This window comes from Silene latifolia, chromosome 5, assembly GCF_048544455.1.
Source record: "Silene latifolia isolate original U9 population chromosome 5, ASM4854445v1, whole genome shotgun sequence".
In the NCBI taxonomy this organism is placed as follows: Eukaryota; Viridiplantae; Streptophyta; class Magnoliopsida; order Caryophyllales; family Caryophyllaceae; genus Silene; species Silene latifolia.
In genome coordinates, this window is record NC_133530.1 from 27381580 (window position 1) to 27391659 (window position 10080).

Sequence of the window (10080 nt, forward strand, 5' to 3'; positions counted from 1 at the left end):
ATTTACATATTTACATTTACATGGTTGGAAAATATTTTGAATAAAACGTTTTGTTTTTTTTTTTTTTTTTTTTTTTTTTTTTTTTTTTTATTTTTTTTTTTTTTTTTTTTTTTTTTTAAAAGACGTTTTGTTTTTTTTTTTGGTTTTTTTTGAAATGGGTTTGAGGCCCGAAATTTGACTTGATAAACGGACAGAATTTCGACTGGATTTTGCGCTAATTAAAAGCTTTTTCGAAATTTTTGTTTAAAAAAGAGGTTTTTGATTTTTAAAAATTTTGTCATGGTTTTGTTTAGAAATGGTGATCACATAAGGTTTGCACATTTATACAAGCATTATAACGGGATGCTGAGTGCATTTAAAAGGGTTTTGGTTTAAAGGGTGGGTTGCCATACCGAACCATCAAACCCGAAGTCTGTGGAGAGGCTCGTGCCAAACAAGAGTAAGGCCGATTCCTAGTCCATTTCCTCAAGTAGTGAAGGCCTTTGATACAAACAAGAGTAAGCATCATGGTATGGATGACGTCAATCGCTATCCATCCTTAGGCCCAAATAAGAATTAGGACCGTTTAGACGGGACGATTGGTCGAATGGGTTGGGTTGGGCCTAGGAAGGCCGAATTAAACGGTCTAGGAAGACCGAGTTATGAAAACCGACAATTGTCTTGTACAAATTATTCCCTAACCTTGTTCAAGTTTCACCCTTGGCTACACGTAAGTGTATTATCCCCAGCGGAGTCGCCAAACTGTGGACAGCGGGCCGCCCACGGGGGCGCTTGGTGAGGATCGAAAACAAGCGTTTGCATTTTGTATGGAGTCGCCACCAATTTTTATGGGAAATTGGAACCGTTCGAATACCTCATGTCATGTCAAGACATAAAGTAGTGACATGAACACTAAGCAATCGTTACCCTTAGCATTCTATGTCTAGAATGACTCTCGTGGATGCCAATGAACACGGGTGCTCACGGAGATCTGGAGTAAGGGGTGAGGGTACGTATTAGGAAGCTCTTTTGATCGAACACCTAATCCCGCCCGCCTCGATAGCGGCCTCTACTAATGATTAGGGAAGTTATTCGTACTTGATATATTATCGGCTATATGCATGCAATGCAACATCCATAGATTAATCCTAGCATGTGAGAATTAGACTAAGTCGGTAGACAATTAATTAGCATACAATTGATGTCGAAGTTGGATTTAATGTTGATTTACATGTGGAAGCATACAAGCAATAAAAGAAATACAATAAATATGAAATACAATAATGAAAATTACATTAATTACAATGGAATAGGCGATTTATGTCGAAAATACCTTTAAAACGGATAATTTGAGAAAATGGAATAAAAGAAGGAATTAAATGAATCACGAACAAGACCGAAGGTGATAATACGGATATTAGTCAACTAATACGTAAACTAAACAAACTAGGTCAAGGCAGAAAAGGAGTTCAGAGACAGAACTCATCCTGGAACAGGCGCAGCAGAGACTGCGCCCTCTGGAAGAGGCGCAGCGATTCTTGCGTCATTCCAAGGGTGAATTCGGGCCGTGAAGTTTTAATCGCAAATCGTTAATGTTAATTGTTAATTTTAATGGATCGATTGATGGTATTACTCGGATGAAAGTGATTGATGGATCATTTACATATGAATGGGTCATAAAAAAAAAGTAAAACATGAATGAGACGGAATTAAACGGATTAATTACATGAAGGGACGATGTTAATGAATGAGATCAATAAACAACTAAACAAACTAATTAATTGATTAGACTAAACATGATGAATATGACGAATTAACAATGAACAGGGATGCAAAATATACCAAAGATAAATTCCAGAAACTCAATATGACGAAATTGAATCTCTAAAACTCGAATTGAATATTAATGACGAAAACCCGCAAATATTGATTACTTGGGATTTAAGTCGGAACAATGATGATTAAAACAGGTGAATTAATGATGATGAATATACATATGAATTATTATGCTAACGAACAAACAGAAAACAAACAAACAAACACGAATTACAGAGGACGGAGGAAGAAGAAAAGAAGCGAGAAGCTGCGGCGGCCCTCACGAAGAGGCGCAGCAGAATCGCGCTCCTTCGAAGAGGCGCAGCAGTTGCTGCGTCTTTTCTCGACGTCTGTCTACTGGAAATCCGCAAAACAGGTTTTAAAGACGGTTTTAGAAATCGATTTTAATGGTGTTTTCGACAGAAACCTTACATGAGTGATACGATAATTAGAAGTACAAAAATACAATAAATAAAAGAGGATTATACACCCTCAGACTTACATGTTGACGAAACGAGATGAACTAAGATATCGACTAGTGAATGCTCGACGCGAATGCAAAGAGAGTGCCCTCGTAAGAGGAAAACGATTGATTAATTAAAGTTGATTGAGTGTAGTTGGTCAAATTGGTCGGTCATGCAACGGGGAGGTCGGGTACCGGAAGATCCGAGCTTACGTGGTCGGAAGTCCAAGCACGTAGGCGCCAATTAGTAAGAACGAAGTCTAGAATGCAAAGGGAGAAGAGAAGGGCGGACACTCGCGTGAGAAATATGAGGAACGAAGGCTCCTATTTATACTAATCACGCGACGGAATTATGGTAAGACTAGGATACGGAAGGAAAGATCCGGAAATAACCGACTTAGGTTAAAACACGGAAACTTGGACAAAAAGAAAGCCCTGGGAAAAGGCGCAGCAGAGCTGCGTCCCTTGGAAAAGGCAAAGACCGCCGCGTCCTTTCCCGGGTAGGTTTCTCTGCGCGTAGAAAACGCGTTTGACAGCCTGTCGTATTTTAGGCATAACTTTCTCTACAAGACTCGGATTAAGGTGATTTCGGTGGCGTTGGAAAGCTAAGAAAGAGATCTAGAACTTTCTATGAAATAGGCCTGACCCAAAAAATCCGTTATGACCTCGTAAAACGGGCCTAAAGTTCGGGGTGTCAATTTAACTAAATGAAATGCACATTTTTTAATGTAAACTTTTAGTTTAGCCTAAAGAAGTGACATGGGACTCAAAATGAGATATAATCTCAACATTTTATGACATCCTAACCTTAGGTAGACAAGCACATTGCTTTGACTCGGGATTTGACGGTTTTAGGAAATGAAGACGGTTTTTGACCCGGACTCCAAATGTACTCTAATTACTGCCAAAACGACCGTATCAGGACGTAGATGACAACTAAGAGGTAGACATTAATATTTGAGCAATCACTTGACGATAATCTTACGAGCTGTCACAAATCGTTCCGCGAATCAAACATGCGGCCCAATCATCACCGGGTGGTTTGAGGGAGGTGCAGAAACGAGGTGTCTACAGTATGCTGTGGTTGGGAGGAAGAAGTGGCGGTCGTGGATGGGGGTGGGTCCGTGGTGGAGTCTGTCGTAGGGGTTGGGTCAGACGTGGTGGAGGGAGTGGTGGCGTGGTCAGTGTTTGTGGCTGGTGTAGAAGGCGGGTTGGTAAAGGGTGTTGAAATGATGAGGTGTTCGATGGGTGTGAGAGTTTCATCGAGAGAAGGGGATGCATTGGATGGTATGTCATGGATATTTAGGGACTGATACAGGAACTCGTGTTCAATAAAAACGACATCTCTAGATGAGAAATAGGTGCCTGATTTTCAGTTTTACGGTTCTTCCACATGTGGCTTAATTCCTCGAGTTTCCGAGCATTAAGCGTGTTAAAATCAATCCTGTCAAACGTATTAAGAGGAGAGCGAGAGGTAGAAGCTTCATTACCAGACGAAAATCCAGGGGCCGAAGCCATGTGAGCACGCGGATTGCTGCTGGCCGTGGCATTGGATTTACTACGGTCTTGCTGCTTAGCACGACGAGGATCGGGAACGAAGACAGCCTCGCTCAAATCCGTAGCATTAGGATCAATATAAACTCGGTCACGGGGTCTATCACCCCAATATTCGGGCCAATTTCCCGTGACACTGTAACATGTACGTAAGTAATGGCCATGTTTCTGACATACAATGCAGTAGGGGCGATTGGGATTACTATTGTTACGGGCATTGGTGGAATTGTTTGTCGAGGTATTGGGACGGTCAGATTGGTATTCCCGATGCCCTCCCCTACCAGTTTTCGACCCATAACCCGCTTTGGCAGCAAAGGCCATCGGTTCGGGGCGAGTGTCAGATGTGATTTTAGACAGGGAATGAACCCTTTCTTCTTGAAGTAAGCGATTATAAACAAGATTAAGGTTAGGGAGAAGAGTGATACCAATGATTTGGGAACGAGCAGTGGCAAATCGATCATCAAGTCCCATCATAAAGTCACGAACTCGATCCTTTTCGCGACGAGAATCAAATATGGTAACCCAATCACAGGGACACGACTTGCAAGAGCATGAGGGTATGGGGTCGTGCTCCAACAATTCGTCCCAGAGACTGGTGAGATGGCCGTAGTATGTCAGGATGGACTCCGTGGGAGCCTGACGACAAGCACTTATTTCAGCCTTCAATCGGTAGATGCGGGCTTCATTATCTTGACTGAAACGTTGACGAATGTTGTCCCATACTTGCTTAGCCTCGGGACGACAAGAAATTGATTTGGCTAATTCGGGTGTGATGGTAGCAAAGATCCAGTGTAATACTCCGTATTTTTATATAATAAATTAAACGGATATTATTAAATGGATATTATTAAATATTATTTATTATACATTTTACAATATTAATTAAGTCGGGTAATTGTTGAGTCGATAATTACATTAAGCTGTCGTAAGTTAATTGAGACGGTTTTATATTGAATTCGAAAGGTGAGCTAAACCAGTGAGCTGGCCCATTAACTGTCCAGCCCAATTACCAATTAAACCCTAAAGCCCATTTAGCCCTAATTACCCTAAACTAAACCTAATCAACCTAATTATACCCTACCCTCTACCCGCCTCCCTCCTACCTCTTTTCTTCAGATCCCATCTCGGCTTTCACACAAAACGAGAGAGAGAGAGAGTGCCTGGGTTGTTGACGGCGGAGCAGGGAAGGGGTAGGGATGATTGGCGACGACCTAGGGTGGCCGTGGTGGCCGTTGTGGTGGCAGAAAGATGGTAAGAGCAACTCACTTTTCTCGTTTTTCGTTTAATGTCGGGTTTTTGGTGGGTTGTTTCGTGTCTTATAATGGCGTCTAGGGTAGTTGTTGGCGGGGGTATTGGTAATGGGTGGTAAGGGGCGAGTGTATTGGTGGTGTTTAGGGTGGTTGTTGGTGGTGATAATGGCGGAAAAAGGCAGCAGCGACATGGGTGGTAGAAACGGGTTATTACACGGGTTTTCAGGGGAGTTTAGACAGGTGGGTTTTGGGTGGCACCACCGTGGACTAGGGGGAGGTCGAAACGGTGGTCTTTGTGGTGTCCGTGTTCGTGGGTTGGCGGCGAGCTGAATGGTGGTGATAGAATAGTTAATGGTTGTTGGTTGTGGCGGTGGTCAGGGGAGAAAAGGAGGTGTTTGGGGATGCGCGGTGGTGAACCAAGCCAGGTTAGCGACCCTGGTTCGACTCACCGGCAATGATCGATCGACCAGGGTGGGGTTGGTTGTTGATGGCTGGGTTGAAGTGGGGGACTGGTCTGGTGGTTGACACGGTGGTGAGGTGGTGCGTGGTGGTGCGTGAGTGCGTGTGAAGGGGGGTAGTGCGATGACGGGCTGTTTTGGTTTAGAAGCGGGTTTTTCATAATGTAATCGTTGTATTCGTAATGAGTCGTATTCATAATTAATTAATTTAATCCCCGTGTCATTAAATAATTTATTTAATTAATTCCCGAGTCGGTTAAATAATTCAAGTCGGGTTTTTGAGTCGGGTTTGTTAAAAGAGAAAAGTTACTATATCGGGAAGGTTTCCATTTTAAGAAATTATACTTTAATAACTTCCTATTTTGGGAAGTGGGTCAAATATTAATCGGGTTATTTTAGTTAACAATTGGGCACAAGTTGGTGTCGGGATTATATTTCGGGAAAGCTTCTAGTTTGGGAAATTACTATATTTAGTAGTTAGTAATTATAATTATTATAATTGTTTTAGGTGACGGATTCGTGAAGGATCGATAGTCAAATTCATTGCTTTACTTTTTGGATCGCTTAATCGCTTAATTGGAATTGCGGCACTTTGAGGTAGGGAAATACACTTGTCCTATTATCGTCATTGATCGAATTGTGTTGACTTGTTTCATGGTGGTTGAATTACGTTATCATTTATATTCGGGAAGGTGATTGATTGATTTGATCGTATTGAGTATGATATCACAACATCGGGTAACTGGCATGACTTTATGATTTATCAGTTCAGTGATTTATATACATATTATTGCATTGCATTAACTTGTTGAGCATTTCATATGCATTGGAGTTGGAGGACGATGTGGTGGTGACGATGTTGAGATACGATGTGATGTTGTGATAAGGCCCATGCGGGTTCTGCAGGACTTGCCCTGGTGTCCTCAGCTGCGAGCTTGCAGATCGGCTACGGTCGATATATATAGTCTACCGGGGATCGGTATGGCTGGGTTGTCCGGGTTATGAGATATGAGGAATGAGATATGAGATACGAGTTGAGATGGAGATGGAGGTGACGGAGGATCATGCATATTATATTTTGTTGTCTAATTGTTTTCCCTACTCAGCTTCGCGGCTGACCCTGTGTATTCGTGTACGCCTGTGATGATCCAATTATTGGGGAGCAGATTGACAGGTATCTCAGAGACTGATAGGAGCTGGTCGGGAAGAGAGCTTGGATGACGGACTTAGTGCCTAGCCCACCTTAGTCTTACTAGTAGTTTTATCAGACTTCATCTTTTGGTCATATTTTGGAGACTTTGTTTTAATTCCAGTTGTAATCTCACTATAAGCATTTAATAAAGTACTGTGTTTCTTTCCTTTGTTATCTACTGCCTCGGGTTTCCGAGATGGTTACACCGTCATTTATCTGAGGAGTCCTAGTTCAGGCCTTAAATAAATGAGGGTGTTACAAAGTGGTATCAGAGCGAACGATCCTCAGGCCTAAACCAATGAGCCCAATGAACATAGGATGTGTCTAATTAAAAGGAACCCCGGGATAGAACTGTTAGGAGCACACGAAGGTAAGGTATGAGTTAGGGGCCCCTCACACCGAACCAGTGGTCCTCTCAGTTGAACCGGAAACCATGAGTGTATACGAGAGAAAGGGTAGAAAAGTTGCCTAAGGTTGAACTTGAAATTCAAATATCGTTGCTTAAGTATTAACTGATTGATGCATTGATTATTGCTTAATTGAGTTGATGTATGCCTTGAGATCATATAAACTAACCATTATGCAGGACAACGCTACGGTAAGTATTTTGTATGAATGATGTGCTGATAGTACTATTAGGTCTAGTAATATGCGGTTATGTGATCCCAAAGCCATGCTAGTATAGTATTGTGTTAGTAATAAGAGACACGATAGAATTTCATATCTTTAGTCATCACAATCGTGATTTAGATGTAATGAGTAGATCGAGATGCGAAGGGATTCTATGGGGTAGATGATACGAATTGTACAGTGTTGGATTTAAGTCGGGATGGATTAGTATCGATAGTATAGTTATAAGAATTGGGACATAGAAATGAATGACTTAGTGATAAAACTCGTTTTGGTTGGTGTTACTCTTTAATTGACCTTACTGCCATTTCTTCTCTGTTTATTGCCTACGGATAAAAATTTTATGCGAGGTAGCCTTGTGAGTTAGTGTTCATTTGGCGTCGGTTTCATGCTTATATGATATACAGATTAGGAGTAATAAATATTTTAGTGAGCTATGGTTAGAGAGTTCCTGTGCAGTGATGTTTGACCAAAGATTTTATAAAATTCTCATTTAAATTGTATTAATAATTTTTGCATAATTCCAACTCCACCGATCAAAAGAGTCGTATACGTTTTCAAATTAATAAGCCACGAAAAATCTTGATGTCTCAATATTAAATAATAAGTTTTGCAAACTGACCCAAGTTTTGGACCAATAGCTGTCACATGTTTGTTTGGACCAACTGAGTTGTAAAATTCTTTAAAAATGGAATTCTTGTGCTTTAGACCTAATTATTTTTTTTTCCCATGTGTTTGTAACTCACCGTGTTTTATAAAAATATTATGAATCAAGTATTTAATCAAACGGTTAATTATTCGCGATTTTCGGAAGTTACAATGTAAATCCAAACATTTAAAATGTGCGTTCAATGTTGAATTTTTATACAATTTGTTTGATTAATTCATGAACTTTAACAATGTGAATTTATAATGTTTTATATAACGACAGTAGCACGCATGTTCAGTAGTTATGTATCTTAACAAGTGACAAAATTTAAAACTTAGTTGATAACATGGTTGGCATGATAGTATGAGTAAAATTGGATAGCTTAATTTGATTTTAATCGAGGGTGAAATATTTTATATGAGTCCAGTTGTTGCATATTTTATATACGTTTGGCATGTTGTAATATCTCTGGCGTATTCATCATAATTGCATAGTGGTCGGATATATATATATATATAAATATAAAACCATATTGTCATATTCGTGTAAGTTGATGACGTTAAAAGTTAATTTGATTTTTCTAATATACTCGCATGAAAATTATAATAGTGATGTTTAAAAGTTTACACATGGATGGTAGTAATGAGTATGTCTAAATATTCACATATGTAGGATGTCATCTGAGTTCTAAGGTCCATTATGTGAGTCTGTGTGCCTATGGTTATACCTATTGCTTTCATTGCATTAAATTATTTCAGTTGAACCTAAAACCTATAACATGATAATAAACAATGTTGTTAATTCTTAGTGGATATGTTCATCATTTTATCGTCATAAAATACTAAAGGGATTCTTGCAATTGTAGGAGCATGATATAAAGGAAACTGTTTGATATAATACGACATTTAGCATATCTATATTCTCGAGTCATCACTATCAATTATATTCTAATAAGGATTATTTATGATAACTATGTTGGCAATATTATAATGGGATAACCCTTTTATGATTCACATGGTACACGTTGGTTTAAATGATAGTCGTTATAGTTACGTTAAATTGAGCCGTGAATATAACTAAGTAAAGAAGTACAACTAAAATCCTGATGATGGAAGTAATAGTCGTTCATTAATAAAGAGAGGACTGAAATGAACAAGATGAAACTGTAAATTACGATATATGAGTCGACGCCTAAGCTCGTTTTGTTTAAAGGAATTGAATTAAGTTTATCTGGTTTCGAGTTTCGTAGTAAGCTGTAAATGGATTCTATGACGACCCTGTTATAAGATTATGTCGAGGAAGTATTCACCAGCCAGTAGGAAAGTAAAAGTTTTTGAGAATAAAGTTAAATTTTGGTCATATGAGTATAAATTCGGAAGGAGATTTCCAGCCAGTGTCTGGTGGTATGGTTTCATGATAGTTGCTAAGTCTGGAGTAATGAAACTAGAACGGAGTCATAAGTGGTGGGATAATTTAGACATGTTGTTCGTTCATATAGCAAATTGGTGGGTGTGGTTAGTTACGAGTGTCAAAACGGGAAATGTAATGTGGTGATTTAAGTGAATTATGTGTTAACATGGTAAGTTGATATTAGCATAACATATAATGAATATTTGTAAAATTGGTGTAGTTAAATACATCTAATCTTTTCTGTCATTGTGTTGGATACAGGCTAGATATAATTAAAACCAAGAACGAAAATTTTATGCATGATAGTCTTGTATGTTAAATTTCTAATGTCGTTGTTTAATCACTTGTGTGACTCGACCAATAAGTTATAAAATTTACCACACCTTTGCGATGAGGATTAAAAATATTTCTCGGGACGATAAGTCTTTGCTAAACCGGTTGTTTTCATTTTATCGGTGATTACGTGTCTTGACCTAAATCGTACAATTAAGTAAAGGAAACTCAGATGGACCTATTAGGTTATCAATTTTCATAAGTCGATTTATCAAAGTTTTGATCCTAATTCTTTCTTAGGAGGATTGATCCCCTATATTTCTAAAGTATGAGATTACAATGAGTGGTGAAATGAATAATTACTAATGATTTCTACGAGTAACGGTAACTACCTTGAGAGAGCTTGC